We start from the raw sequence: 15,941 nt of genomic DNA on the forward strand, positions 1-15,941 counted from the left end.
TCTTTTCTTTTCTTTCCTGTTCTTTCCTTTCCTTTTCTTTTATGAAAACCAGTCTGTTCAGCACATTTCAAGGGGCAGTGGGCTGGGCAGTGACAGGAATACTGTCCACTGGAGGTGGTTATCCTCTTGAAATGTTTTCTTGTTCTTCATCTGATGATGACAAGTGTGCATGTGCTAGAATACAGTGCCAGCGGCCTATGCGACAGACTCCTTGTGTACGTGTGGTTGGACCTCACTCTGTAGACCAGGCTGGCCTTGAGCTCACAGAAATCTGCCCGCCTCTGCCTCCTGAGCACTGGGATTCGAGGCATGCGCCACCACTGCCCAGTTCCTTTTTTTTTTTTTTTTTTGATAGACTTTTTTTCTTTCACTAAAAATAAATTAGACCTCCTGTGTGCTGGTATTACAGGTATGCACCACCCTGCTGGGTATATGTGGTGCTAGGTTTGAACCTGGACTTCCTGCGTGCTAGACAAGCCCTCTTCCAGTTGAGCTGCAGCCCCGGCCCCTTGTGCTTCCTGTGTACAAATGGTGCTTACTTCACACGTTCTTTTCACTTACTCTTTGCCTTTGTCACTTTACCTGGAGATCTTCCCATAGGAATTCACAGCTCCGAATACATACACAACACAAACAAGCAATGTCCTTTCATACAGCCAGGCCAATAAGACGTGTCGTCAGACTTGTATGTTTGCAAACTTGACAGACTAAAAACCATCACTTTTGTACACGTGCAGTTCAGTTTGTCATTCAGAGTAATGGCGAGCATTATCCTATGTATTTCACAAGCACACCACACCTGCAATCCTAGCACTTGGGAAGTAGAAGTAGGAGGATCTCTGTGAGTGTGGGGCCAGCCTGGTCTACACAGCAAGTTCTAAGCTAGCCAGAGCTACATAAAGAGATCCTGTCCTAACACAAAACAAAGCAAACTCATAAACAAAAAAATCATTTGTCTTTTCTATTTCAAGAACTGTCTACTCTTTTCTTTTTACTGTCTTTTTGGGTTTGATTGTTGGTCTCTGACAAAAAAACTAAGAAGAAATCTCTTTTGGTGGTTCTGAAGCACGAGAAATCTAAAGCTTTGCAAAATATAGGGCACTAGGCAAGTGCTGCCCCTGAGCTGAACCCCCACACCTGATTTCTTTAAGGGCAAGGCTCTGTCTAGGGCCAACCCCAGCACCATAGTTTATACACATGTATAGATATGCATATGCATAAGTTCTATCTATAAAGTATATATATACACACACACAGCATCCTTTTGTGTTTTAAAGAAGTTAGCTTTTTGTTGTGGATATGTTATCACACTGGCTTTGTGAACCTCAGTGCTGGTCAAGCATCAACACATTTAAAATAGCCCAATGTTGGGATGAGGAGCTGACTCAGTGGATGAAGCACTTGCTCTGCAAGACTGAGGACCACAGTTCAGATCCCCAGAGCCCACGCAGAAACTAGGCACATATGGCAGCCACCTGCAACCCAACACTTAAGTGGAAACAGAGGATCCCTGGGGCAAGCTGGCTAGCTTCACAGCCCTCAACTGGTAAGCTCTGGGTTTGTAAGATAGCCTGCCTCAATAAACAATGTAGACAGCAATTAAGGAAGACACGCGACGTCAGCCTCTGGCGTCTACACGCACACATGTACACATGCGTGTGTACCTGCACACACATGTGCCCACATGCATGTAAGTACACTTACGTGTAAGCACAACACACACACATCTAATAGTTGCTGGAGGAGGGTCAGTTTTCATTAGGGCTTGGCTCCTGGGAGGTTGACCACTCTCCAGTGGAAGGCCACACATCCAAGACCGTGTCGACAGCACTATTGGACTTGCTGAGTTTGAAAAAAGAGGACACGAAGCTGGGTGAGTAAGGAAGCCCGTGGATCCGGGAAGATTTGGAGGAGAAGTAAATACGCTTAAGCACGTTGTATGCAATAGCATTCTTAAAAGTATAAAAAAGAGCAAACTTACACACCCTGATACAATGCTCACTTGTTAAACATGGAAAATAGAGTAAAATAAGAAACACACACACACGTGCATGTGTGCACGCACAAGCAATCTCAAAGTTGGTTAAAACAGAAAACTTCCCTTGACCGTCTTTAGGGAGATGGGAGTTTCAGAAACAAGGAAGGAAGGAAGGGACTCTTTGCCGAGCACCTAGCACATGCATTCGACCCACACGTTCCCATTTATAATTATCACTCCTCCTCCCCACACCCCAGGTCCTCCTCCCCACACCCCAGTTCCTCCTCCATCCCACATCCAAGTCCCCCTTCATCCTACACACCAGTTCCATTACATAGCTGAGGAGCTTGAAGCTCTGATGGGTTGGAAACCTGGACCAGGACCATGTAGCTAGTGAGAGACAGACCCGGGGTTCCAACTACAGCTGTCAGACCCGAGGTCCCTGCTGACCTTACAGCTCCAGTTGTACCCCCACTATCTATGTTTTTTAAGAATGGGCTGTTCTGTCCTTGAAGACCCATGATAGTTGAGTAAGAGGAGCCATAATTTGGATGAGGCTGAAGACTCTGTTGTTTGGAATACCACTAGAGTTCATTTGCCCCAGTCCTAAAGCGTTTCATAAGTCTGGAACTGTCACACGAATAAGGGAGAAGAACCCAGCTGGCTGCCATTGGCTGCCAGCCATGTGCAGACAGCCCCCAGTCGTTTGTCAATGTTCCTCAGGGTGCCTGCTTCATGTTAAGATCCTGGCAGAGTGCCTCCCTGCACTGTATAATTGCCCTGGCCGCAGCAAGGCTGACTAAATCCTGTTGATGTGTCTACTGATTCCATGGGCTCTGCAGGCCGAGAGGGCTCAGAAACAGCACAGGGCACACCCAAAAGTCTTCAGCCCAAAGCCTGGAGACCCTTCTGGTTTTCCTTGACAAGGGTAAATATTTCACTGTCAAGTTTTCAACATGCAGCACAGGCAGCACGGTCTCCTGAGCAGGGTGTCAGGATCGGTGTGGCCATCAGTCATTGCCAATTCAGGGTTTTCTCCTCTGTGCACTAAGGAGCCCTGAGATGGTGGAGGGGTACCTCCCCGAGCTTCTGTTAGTGGGTCTGCAGAAGGTGGACAGGTGAAGGTCTTGCTTTCACACCCCTAGACCATTTGGGCTGCCATGATGAAGTTTCATGAGTGAGGTAGTTTATAAACAGTAACCAATTTCCCATAACTCCAGAAGCTAAGGAGTCCAGATCAAGGCAGTATCTAATGATACTGCCATTTCCTTCTGTATCCTCGCATGATACAAGGAGAAAGGGGGTCTCTCTCATGCCTGAGGCCACTTTTAGAAGAGCACCAATAGCCTCCATGAGGATCCCGTAGTCTCTCAAAAAAAGCATCTTCAAAATCCCATCTGGGGCTGGTAGGATTTCAATGCATGAATTTCTGAGAACTCCAAACCTCAGAGCACAGAACACCTTCAACTCAAACATCTTAGCCTGGCTGCTGTGACTTCTACAGATTTATTCTGAAAATGATTCCAGATCAAAGAAATCTGATGAGCATGTCATTTCCCTGAGGCTCAGAAAGGTGCTGTGGCCAGGTCCCGGGAACACCCAGGCATGGAAGCAGGACCAGGTCCCAGGGACAGCCAGGCACAGAAGCAGGACCACTAAGCTGACTTTGCTGTGGAAAGTCTCTCTCCTCCTTGAACTCCATCACCACAGACTTGTCTTCCTTGTCCCTTAGAGATGTACAGACAGCTGTTTCTCAAACCCTCGACTGGGAGATCAACTCATCTTGTTTCCCCACAGCCCCTCTGGGAAACCAAGCTCTCAGTACGGGGTGTTCTGGCCAATCCTTGGTCCGCCATGACCTCAGTAACCTGCTTGGAGAAATTTACTTGAGTCCTTTTGGAAGCTGAGACACAGGGAGAAAGTGTATGTCCCAGATGCACTTGGTGGAAAGCTCCCTGGGTAGTTGAGCTGTTTTTGAGTCCAGGTCTTGCTGTATAGACCAGGCTGATCTCAGACTCTGAATCCTCCTGGCTCAACTTCCCAGATGTGAACTTACTAGTGTGTGCCACCACACCTGACTTATCGTCCCATAGTTTTGAGCCAGCGAAAATACTGGGGAAACACCTACAATTAAAACAAAAAGCCAAAACCAATACAAAATGACGACAAAATTTGCCTCTGTCCAAAGCCACCTTGTCAACATCAATTCTCACAGGGCACCCTCATGTACAGGGAGACACAGGGTCAGCGCATGCCGAGAAACAAGGCAATCTGAAGCAGCTGTCCTTGTCACACAGTCAGAAGCAAGTGGCCAAAGCCCGTAGTTATGTAAATTTTTGATGTTTTGTTCATTGTATATGTTATGACTTTTAAAATCAAAATACTACATGAAACTATTTTGATTTCTTGCTATACCTTTAAATTTTGTACCTGATTTATAGACCTCTCTTCCCCTAAAGCATGAGAATTATATAGCCATCCAGTCTTTTGCCTCTTATGTGACCCCCTAGCCAAAGGTTAAATTGATCGGTAATGTCCAAGCATGTAATCAAGGTGTATATGCAATAGAGGATCTATAAATGCCCCCAGACAGCTCACGAGTCATCCAGATAGTTGAATACTTGGAGGTATCTTGTGGATGGTACCTTAGCAGAAGGTGAGGAAGCTCTATGTTCTTTCCTGGACCGTCAGGACCCACATCTCTTCACCCTCTGCAATAAGCAAGTGCTGGAGCCTGCCTGACTCAGTGGGTAGAGTACTTGCTGACCATGTACAAGTCCTGGGTTCCACCCCCACCACCGACAAACTGGACATGGCAGTACACAGCTGTAACCTCAGCACTCTGGAGGTGGAGGCAGGTTGGAAAATATTCAAGGTCATGCTCAACTACCTAAGGCATTCAAGGCCAGCCTGAGATACCTAAAACCCTGTCTCAAACAAAAACCAAACACAATATGAGAAAGCCTGAATTCACATTGTTATTTTTCTCTACACATCATTCCTGTATCCTAAAGGAGCTTCAAATAAGAATTTCTTTCTCGAATTATGATCTCTTTTGGTAAGAGTTAAGCTTTTATGGGTATGGAATCAGAACAGGGCAAGACTGTTAGGGAAATTCCAGAAAGCTCTGTGAAGGGGTTTCCGATATGCTTACAAATGATTTGGTGTTCCAGCAACATTCGTGTCCTTAAAACCTCCTTGGTCTTTGCAGTTCCTTGTCTAAACAAAATTTGTGACTTGCCTAGAGCTGATCCTCAGGCACCTGTGCCTTCGGGACAACTGATTTTGAAATGGGCAACCCTGACAGAGGAATGGGACAGAGAGGCTGACAGTTGCCCCGTCATGCAACTCTGGTTTCCTCCAACCACAGCACTGCAGGCTCAGGAACGCTGGGCTGGAAGGGAGTGCAGAAATGCACTGGCCTGTTCCTTCTGGGTAGGAATACTCTTCTGTGTTATCCTTCCTTCTCAGCAGTGTTCTTAGCAACACTGTTAGCCACTGCTTTACCTGAATTATCTCATGACATGGCTGGGCACTGCTGGGCACTGTTGGGCACTGCTGGGCACTGTTGGGTACTGCTGGGCACTGCCGGGAACTTCTGGGTACTTCTGGGCATTGCCGGGCACTTCTGGGTACTTCTGGGCACTGCCGGGCACATCTGGGTACTTCTGGGCACTGCTGGGCACTTCTGGGTACTTCTGGGCACTGCCGGGCACTTCTGGGTACTTCTAGGCACTGCCGGGCACTTCTGGGCACTGTTGGGTACTGTTGGGCACTTCTGGGCACTGCCGGGCACTTCTGGGTACTGCCGGGCACTTCTGGGCACTGCTGGGCACTGTTGGGTACTGCTGGGCACTGCTGGGTACTGCTAGGCACTGTTGGGTACTGTTGGGGCACTTCTGGGCACTGCTGGGTACTGCTGGGCACTGTTGGGTACTGCTGGGCACTGCTGGGTACTGCTGGGCACTGTTGGGTACTGTTGGGTACTGCTGGGCACTTCTGGGCACTGTTGGGTACCGTTGGGGCACTGCTGGGCACTGGTGGGCACTGCTATGGCTGGCACTTCCCTCCCTCAGCCTTATTGAATCTTCTCTAAGATTCAGGGCACTGCCTGCAGGAAGCAGGGCAACACACTAGTCCCTAACTCACTGCTGATACTTCTGTTCCAGCAACCCTGCCTTTGTTTGTTTGTTTACATGTCCCTGGTCTTGTACGCGTCTCTAAATCTGGCTGTCCCTCATGAATTCTACTTTGTTTCCCCTTCTTGTTCTCATGAAGAGTGGAAGGGTCACGCCTCTAGGGAGACTTTGGGGATGTTCACATTTGCTCTTAGCTATTCTTTTCTTTTTCTTTTTCTTTTTTTTTAAGGAATTCTGTGTGCCTGCCAGCCAGCGTGTGCCCGTGTGTGCTTGTGTGAGTGTGTGTGTGTGTGTGTGTGTGTGTGTGTGTGTGTGTGTGTCAGGTGTCTGCCACAGGGGTAAAGGTGCTCTGAGAGGTCAGGAAAAGACACAGAATTAGCTGGAACTGGATTCAGAGGTAGCGGTACTGAGAATTGAATGAAGAAGGCACTTTACAAGATCAGCCAGTGCCTGTAACTGTAGAGCCACCTCTCCAGACCCAGCAATTGCTTTGCTTGTTTTTCAAATTTATCCCAGCACTCAGGAGACTGAAAGGGGGGCATTGTCACAAGTTCAAGGCCAGAACGATGGCTACATAGTGAATTCCAGGCCAGCTGGGCATCAGACTAGCACCCCGTCTCTAAAACACAAACAAACAAAAAGAAATCATTTTTTGTCTACAGCATTTAAAGAAAATACCAATCTCTATGAGAGTAGGTATCTAGGAGCTACTTGATGGAAGAATATTAAAATTCTCAAAAACAGGCTGGGAGGTGGTGGCGCACACCTTTAATCCCAGCACTCGGGAAGCAGAGGCAGGCAGATCTCTGTGAGTTCGAGACCAGCCAGCCTGGTCTACAGAGTGAGTTCCAGGACAGCCTCCAAAACAATACAGAGAAACCATGTCTCGAAAAAACACACTATTGGTTATGTGTCTCCTTTAACAGAAAAATAGGTGAGCAAAGTTGAAGGCATACTGGCAACTTAGCTACGTTTTTGGCATAATCAATATTTTTAGCATACCTTCTAAGCCCTAGGCACTGCGACACTTACCATGAATACAACGGCCTGTGGGTCCAACTTTCACTGGACCCAAAAGGACAACGAAATCTTCCCTTTCTTCCAGCCTTCCCCCTGTCACCTTTAGCCTGGAAGAGAAAGCAGGAAACTCATCTGCACCATCAATGAGAATGGGTAGCATTGAGGTTACAGATGTGAGCCACATGCCTGGAATTTCACGTGGGTACTAGGGTTTGAACTCATGTCCCTATGCTTGCTCAGCAAGCTTTTAAGCAGTTGAGCCATCTCCCCAGACCCTGCCCTATTCAAGTCTGCCTCCTGTTAGGAAGGCCTGTTGTTAGTCTTGTCTCCCAAAGCTCTCTTGCCCTCGGTGCAGCAGTGGTATCGGCTAAGAACAAAACCCCAAAATAGCATCATCCTAGCATCCAAGCCTCACATCTAAGCTGTGGTTTGTATTTTGCAGTTTCCTTTGATGGTCATTATTTCATTTGATCTGCCCAACACTCTAGGGTCTTCCTCTGTTCTCCTTCCTGAGTCTCCAAATGAAATACTCATTAAATTTGTTATGTTGTTTTTATGTTAACCAGAACATTGTGTCTATTTTAGGAAGAGAATTCTGATGTACAAAAGAATCACAAGGTCCCTAATAGATTTTTCAGTCCCACAGTGTCCCGGATTAATTCTTATTTTCCTTGGATTCTAATATGTTTAAAACATAACAGTGAGGCCGAGGAGATAGCTCAGAGGCTGAGAGCTCTAGCTGTTTGTTCTTCAAGAGGACCTGAGTTTGGTTCCCAGCTCCCAAATCCGGGGGCCCACAATCACCTGTAACTCTAGTTGCAGGGAATTGCTAACCATCTTCTGGTCTTTGCAGGCCCCCTGCACTCAACTGTACATACCCACATAGACACATCCATAAACATAATTCTAAAATGAAAAAAACCATACTCAGCGCTTAATAAAGGTATTCATAAAGTCAGGATTTATTAAGTTTCAGTGTCACATCCCACTTAGCAAACCGTGTGTGAACAAAAGTGTCATGCTCAGTGCAGTTCTGACCCTGCCACTCACCGGGACAGAGATGTATCCTAGCTTCCTCTCCACCGCATTCCAGTGAGCTGTGGCTGCCGGGACGCTGACCCACAGGGTAGTTACGTAATACCACGAGTGGCAGTATCATTCGCTGTCAAAGCGAAGACCCTAGTTGTGTCTGGCCCCTTCAGTTGCTGGGTTAACATTATGCCCACTCAGCAGCATCCTGAAAGATGGTTGCCATGGTGATTGATTTGCAGATGAAAACTGCAAAGACAATTTGGACCAGTTCACAAATTCATTCAAAGCCTGACAGTCCACAAACAGCAGATGTAGGATTTGAACTTGCATTCCAGGGTCTGTGTTTTTTCCATTGATTCTCCAGAAATCTTTTGGGGGACAAAATTAGGTGTGAGCACAAAAGTGGCTGGGACAATTCCTCTGTGTAGTCACTTGATTCGACATAGTCAGGAAGCAAAAGGCTTGGCTTTATGTTCTACCGTATTGACGGGGTTCATAAGGAGGTTAGCAGGTGGCTTCATTTGGTCTACTCTGTGGTACCAAGCAGAGACAGGACCTGGAAGGCTAGTTCTCAAGTCGGAGAGTGGGCTCCCACACGGTCCTCAGGAGGAACACAATGACGAGTTATTTGCAGGTTAATCTGTGCTTCTTAGTCACACCAGGACTAAGCTGCCTCAAGACCATTATCTGGACCAATCTGTTGGCTTGTAAGGGTCAACTTCCTGAAGATATATTTGGGTTGTTCTTGGCTAGAGAAGCAAACGATTCTAAGGGTGTTGTTGCTACTGCTTCCCAAACTGAAGGCCCTGGGCACATGCTGAGTTTACTGACTCCTGGGCAACTATTTTCAATTCTCAGGAGCAACAAAGACAGGAAGCAGCTGAGACCTTTGCTGCCCATCCCAGGGGACTCTCTCCCTGTTATGATTCAGGTGTCCCGCCTAGAGCTCTAGACATTAGATCTTCGCTGGTAGAAACCCAGATGAACCCTAAGCGGCCTTGGTAGTCATGTGTAAATGTTTCTGAGCTATTGTTTCTGTAACCATATTGTTAATGGAGGTGGAGCAGACAAGGGTGGGCAGGTTACACCATACTGAGACATACACACAGAGAACACTTCCACACCCATTAACTGAGAGGCCAAACGGCCACACACAAGGATGAAAGAGCAGTTGCTAACCTCAGCATTAACTCACGCTGGAGCAAAACATTTAGCTTGGCAATGACAGCAAAACCCAAGCTGAGTAAGGAAGTATCAGAGGTCTCGAGCTCTCGTCTGAGCTCTTTCATCTTCCTACTGTGCAGCTGGTAGCCTCGTTTTCCTACATTCTGAGCTTCCGGCTCCTTGCTCCCTTTGTTCTACTGAGAACTGAACCTAGAGCCTCATGCATGCTAGCCAAGAGCTCCACCACTGAGCCCTAGCCCTAGCCCTGTGCTTACTTCTGATTTCTGAGACAGTGTCTTGCTAAGTGCCGTGGGCTGGGTTTGAACTAACTCTGCAGCACAGGCTGGAATTGAACTCGTGACCCTCCTGCCTCATAACTTTTGGTGCAGAACACAGAGAGGCAGGACCTCACGATGAAGAGTGTATTAAATCTGGACTCAAAAGACTTGGGAAGTGTTCTAATATCCTATAGCTGACTTGCTGCACAAGTACCTTTTGAAATTATTGTCAGGTAAACACAATGTCATTTATTTTCTAGGCTTGGAGGGTTGTAAAAAATAGCAAAGTAGCCAAAATGAATGTTCTCATAGACTTTACTATTCATTCATTTGGCTATTTTTGTTTTGTTTTTTGAGACAGAATTTCATGCTGTAACCTAGACTGGCCTGGAACTCACAATGTGGCCAGGGTTGGCCTCAAGCTTGACAAAACCCCTTCCCTCAGCCTCCCGGGTCTAGGATTATGGGTGTGAACCTCTAGGCCTACCAGAACTTCATGTTCAGGTAGGCAAACCATCACTAATCAAGCAGGGCAGTGCATGGAAATAGACACAAAGTCAAGGAGGAGATGATCCATGAAGACCTGTTATGTAAAAGGGGAGAAAGAGGGAGACTGTGCCCTGATGCTTTAGGCAGAGGCAGATAGCATCACCTCCGGAGAGTTATTTCAAGACAGTTCAGAGGTAATAGACAGCATTTTAACCTATTACCTACTGAAGAAATAGAACATGGTGTTGCTGTTCAGATGCTTGTTTCCATATAACAAGAAAGAAACGGTGGAAAAGGAAGAGGGGGAGAGGGAGTGGGGAATGAAAAGGAAAGAGAAAAAGGTAAAAAAAAAAAAAAAAAAAGCTTTCTTCCTGCAAGATAAGCTGGGAGGCCCGGGGTCATGTCCACAGCTGCTTGCTAAGGCTCTGCAGTCCAATTGCTGCCATTCCTTTTTTTTTTTTTTTTTTCTGCTTTGGTTCGGTGCTGCACCTCCGTTTTTCTGTTATGATTTCATTTCTGCAAGGGGAATTTGGCTTTGCTGGCCAGACTGTAAGGAACGTAAACACTCCATGGGAGCAGTGATATCTGGGTCACCTTTGTTCCACAGCTTTTGGGGTGCAGCACAGGGACAGGGGCTCAAGGTACAAGAAGCATATTTGTTTTGGACAGACTGGTCCGCCAGGTGGTAGGACCTTTCCTGTCCAGGAAGCAAGCCCAGCGGCAGTCAGGCAGGCACAATCCCTCCGGCCAGAGCATCACAAAGAGCGCCACTGTCCCAGCAAACACCTGCCTGCAGCAACACTCTCACCAAGCTCTGGCCCAACTCTTAGAAAAGAAAGCCAGCTGTCTGAGGGTTCAGCACCTCTCCTGAAAGGCAAAGGTTTTTTTTTTTTTTACACTTGCAAATTGCTGGACTTATTTCTAAGGGATTTCTATCAGAGTAAAGCTTTGCCGCAGGCTATAAACTATGTGACCTAACAGGTATAGGTCGCTGTCTGCTGGGGGGGGGGGGATAAATGGTATCATGGGGAATTAGACAGTAAGAAATTAATTTGGAATATTTCTGGCATGAGAGTCAAGAGCCCTTCCCGGTACAATTTTAATGTTCTGTTGTTCTATATTTTTTTGTTCCTAAAACCTCTTTTCCCCCTATTTTATATTTGCTCTTTGTGTGTGTGTGTGTGTGTGTGTGTGTGTGTGTGTGTGTACATGGATGTTTTACTGCATATATGTGGAGATCAGAGGACAACTCTGAAGTTTCAGTTCTCCAACCTTGTTTTTGAGGTGAGGTCTCTTGTTTTTTTCACATGGGTTCTGGAGACTGAATTGAAGTCATCAAGATCACGTGGCAAGCACTTTTTTCAGTAAACCATCCCAGTGTCTCTCACCCCAAACCTCTTATAGAATGTTCATTGAATCCCATAAAACCCAGGTTGCAGATGATCTCCGATGATCCTCGTTCGAGTCCTGGTGTCCTCACCTCACATGGTCTCCCCGTGATGAATCAGGACTGACATGTGCAACCATGGGACACAGTACAGAGTCTGGTTTCTGAGCTCAGGTCAGAAAAGGTACTGTAGCTTCTGACTGGGCTCATTAGGTTGCTCGCCCTCAAGGGTGTAGGCTGCCAGGCCACAGGGACTCTCAGCAGCTCCACGAAGAGTCTCACTATGACATCTGTCCTATCACAGGCATGTAGTGAAGCAATCCAGGAGGCCATTCCTCAGGCAAGCTATCCAATGACCAACACATGACAACCTGTTGGGACTCTGAGCTCCCACTCAGAAAAGTCCCCAAATTTCTGGCTCAGAGTCATTGTGAGAGATGATGGTGACTTAGTAAACTAAATCTGGTACACTAAAATGTGATCCTGCAAGACAGAAGTAATTACAAAACCTCTTCTGAAGTGCCAGGATCTAGTAGGAGAGCTAAAAGCCTCCTGAACCCAAGATTGAATCTCTTGACACCAAGGTTATACAATGAATGCTAGATCATTTTGCCCAAGGCCATGGCAAGAATTTTTGGAGAATGACTTTGTATAATTAACACTGGCTTTTTGAGGTCCAGTTTTATCTTTGTGAAATTCAAGAGCATTCTAAGGAAAAGTCTTGCACCCCTACGTCCTCACTAATGCCCCGACCTGATGTCCTCACAGTCTATAGCTGGTGTCATGGATTTAAACACTGGTGGAGGGCTGCCTAAGGGGGCTGTCATCTGTACAGCACTCCTGGCCGCGGTGCCCAGGGCCCCAGAGGATTCGTGCCTCCAAAGGAAGTCAGCAAACATATGCCCATGCTGCCAGACAGAAGTTGAACCAACAGGCTTGGGAGTGGCACGGGCTGAGGGAATCCAGGGGTCTGCCTGCGGCTGTCTGCCTTGGTATCCAGGCCAAGATCCGATCTGCAGGGAGAGGGGAAAGGGCTAGCCCTTGGCACAGTGAATGCAACATGGTTCCTGGGATGCAGGGACACCATCCAACAACAGCTCTCCAGACAGTCCTGGGATGCAGGGACACCATCCAACAATAGCTCTCCAAACAGGTGTTAGAGAGATGCTGAGACTCAGCAAAGACCTCTTAGACGCGTTGGGCATCTGAACTTCCCAACTCCTTTCCCGGGGAAATTAAGAGGAGACGTGGACCCTGGCATCCCTGTGGAGCCTCAGCAGTAGCCACAGGCAGGTGCTTTCTCAGGCCTCGACTGTCACGGCTGGGCAACCACCTCATCTCCTCCCTGCTGGCTCTTCCCAAAGAGGCCCCTTTCCATGGCAGACCAACCGACACACTGATAATTCACCAGCAACTCTCCCAAGGGGACAAAACTCCGCTTCTGAAGGAAATCGGTGAGGTAAAATTGGACTCTTGTACGGAGTGGCGGGTTAACAATTGCTAGACCACTTGCTTATCAGGCCCTGTGGAAATGCTCATCGGCCGTTAGCTCATGGCCATCTAGACATCCTGTCAGATGGCTTCTTCCTCTTTGTCTTCCTCTCTCTCCTTCTCCTCCTCCTCCTTTGAGACGGGGTTTCACTATGTAGCCCTGGCTGGTCTGGAACTTGATATGCAGATCCAGGTAGCATCAACTCACAGACATCCTGTGCCTATGTCTCCCAAGTGTTGGGATTAAAGGCGTGTGCCACCATGGCCCACTCTGTCTTTGTGACAAATCTTAAATCCTTCATTTGGAGGCAGCATCTCCCTTTGAAGCCTAGACCGTCCTAGGATCCACTGTGCAGCCCAGGCCCGCCTCTAATTCCCAGTGATCTTCTCACCTCAACCTTCCGAGTGGTAGCTGTTTCAGCCACGCCGCCACACCCAGCTTAGTCCTGAGTCTCCTTGCACCTCATACCTTCATACAGAAAATACAGAAAGTAATCTGCTTCTCCAGATGAAACCTCTTTCCAGGGGACATTCAACCCCTGTGAAGGGTTTTTGCTGAGGCCACATTAGCCTAAGGCAGTTAAGCAGTCTCAAATACCAATAGACCCGTGGTCCCGTGACACTTCCTGTCCAGGCAGCACTAGAAAAGTATTTCCCTCCAGTCCCTTAAGCTTTTGTCATAAGGAAGCAAAGGTAGAAAATTCTTCCTCCTTTTTTTCTTCTTAGATTTGTCTTTCTGACTTGAACCCCCAGAGGGCGCTGGTCTGCAAAAAACCCATCCGACTATCATGCAGCGAGCGTGCCAGCTGTTCACCCGGCAGGGAGGGAAAACCCTTGGCATTCTCCGTGAATAATTTATACTGGTAAAATCTAACCGCAGGCTTTAATAGCACTCATAAATGCGGTATCTTCTCCCCTGGTGGTAAAAAGAAGCCCCTAGCCATGGTTTATGCTGCTTGCCATTCCTTCTTTCCTCCCAGCCACTGTCTCCAGGCTCTGGGAGGTTTTTTGGTTTTTGTTTTTCCTAGTGGCTAACCCCTTACTTCTCACTTAGTGCATAGCTAACGTCAGAAAATGAGAGAAACCTGGCATTCTGGGAGCCAGGCATTTGCAGGCTGTGAGGCTTTGGGACTGCTTGATAGCAAAGGACACCAATCTCAGAGTTTTGGAGACCTTGCCTCCCATCCAGCTAGACCTTGGGTACATGTCACAGCCACGCCTCAGTCTTACCTATTCCTGGAAATGACCCTTAGCCTCCTCTAGCCATGGAACAGACTCATTCAGACACGTAGCGTTCTACACTTCCCTTTGCACAGCAGGAATGCTCTATAATGTCAGACAGGAATGCTCTATAATGTCAGACAGGAATGCTCTATAATGTCAGACAGGAATGCTCTATAATGTCAGCTATGCTCCACAGTCTGTCTCACCACCCTCTTGTGACACACGGGTTGACACCAACTGTTGGGCAGTCTCCTGCAGAAGTTTCCTCATTTATTTGAATAAAATTACTTCCTCACTAGAAAATTAACCTTTTTTTTAAATGTGTCTGGCATCCTGCCAAGCAATAAGGAGGAATTAAGGCTATATGAGATCCTGAAGCAAGATAATCAAGAAGGCGGATCTAGGAGTGGGGGAGGGGGGCCAGGAGAGCCCCAGGGGCAGACAAGGTTGGAAACTGCTTAGCAGGAAACCCTACTGTAGCGTGAGGAGTCATCCCCCATGCCCACTTGAGTACCTGATGGCTTCAAATGATGTATTTTGTTCTGAATGGAGAAAGCTCAAGCACAAACTTAGAGAAGAAGTTCTTTCACGGCCTGAGATGGCTTCCAACAGTCCCTGAGCTGGGAGCATGGCAGAGGGACAGCTCCAAACCCTGGACCACGGCGTGCTTGGCCTCAATGACTTTTCTGTCTAGCAAGGGAAACAAACAGTAAACAAGCGTTTCAACACAGCAAAATAAACACCATGTGTGTTGAGACGAGTGTCACATGCTTAGGACTCAAGTCGAAGGAGATGGGAATCCGGGCTTTGTTGCAACAGCTGCATCCTTCATCAGTCATCATCTCTAGCAGCCAAGCTGACTCCTCCGGGCCAATCCATCTTCCAGCTCCCGGTCCCCGTCTTATCATGTGCTTCAGAATGTCATCAGGAAGAACCAGAAATTATGCTTTATGATGCCGTGAGAGTAACTCTAACCAGATCCTAGGCCCAAGCTGCTTCCTGGATATGAATAGAAAACACGTAAATTGAATAAGCACCAACATCCTTGATGAATGACCACAAAATGCTGCCCAAGGAAACAAACCTACCTTCAACACACATGAACTAACCCAAAGTGACTGGAATGGATATTTGTCTGGGAACATACACAACAGCTGATAACATGGGCTGTCCTAGAAGACTCCTGGCTTCCAGCCATGACCTGTTGCTTATTTTATATGGCTGTGTGACTCGAGTGAGTTGCGTAATCTGTAAATTGATTTCCTTTGCTGTAAAACAATAATAGCTACTATGAGGTGTTCTATATTTCATAGTCCTGGGAAGACAGACAGCTCAGTGAGGAAAGGGCTTGCCATGCAGGCATGGAGAGCCAAGTTCAGATCCTCAGCCCCCATGGAAAAGCCAGGCACAATGGCTTGCATGTACAATCTCAGTGTTGGGGAGGCAGAGTCAAGAGGATCCCCAGTGCCTGCTCAGCAGCTAGTCTAGCTGAATCAGAGAGTTCCAAGTTCAATGAATGACCCTGTCTGAAAAACTAAACCGAAGGGCTGACAATAAGGCTCAAAGGGCAGAGGTGCTCGGCAAGCAACCCTGACTGCCTGAGTTCGATCCTCAGAGCAGCATAGACATGAAAGGAGAAAATCAACTCCACAAAGTTGTCCTTGGAACTCCATACCTGTGGCATGCATATACCCCATATATATTAGCATATACACGCTAATAATAATAATAAATTTTAA

The 15,941-nt window shown here is 47.3% G+C and overlaps 1 long non-coding RNA gene across 1 annotated transcript; it reads right to left on the minus strand.

Moving 5' to 3' along the window:
* Positions 1–14,452: 14,452 nt before the first annotated feature.
* On the minus strand, positions 14,453–15,367 carry LOC121133325. Its single transcript, XR_005870159.1, has 2 exons — positions 15,291–15,367; positions 14,453–15,201 (listed from the first exon to the last, which is right to left on the minus strand). It is a non-coding gene; the product is annotated as an uncharacterized LOC121133325 (long non-coding RNA).
* Positions 15,368–15,941: the final 574 nt, after the last annotated feature.

The sequence above is a fragment of the Mesocricetus auratus genome, unplaced genomic scaffold, assembly GCF_017639785.1.
Source record: "Mesocricetus auratus isolate SY011 unplaced genomic scaffold, BCM_Maur_2.0 Super-Scaffold_100021, whole genome shotgun sequence".
Lineage (NCBI taxonomy): Eukaryota > Metazoa > Chordata > Mammalia > Rodentia > Cricetidae > Mesocricetus > Mesocricetus auratus.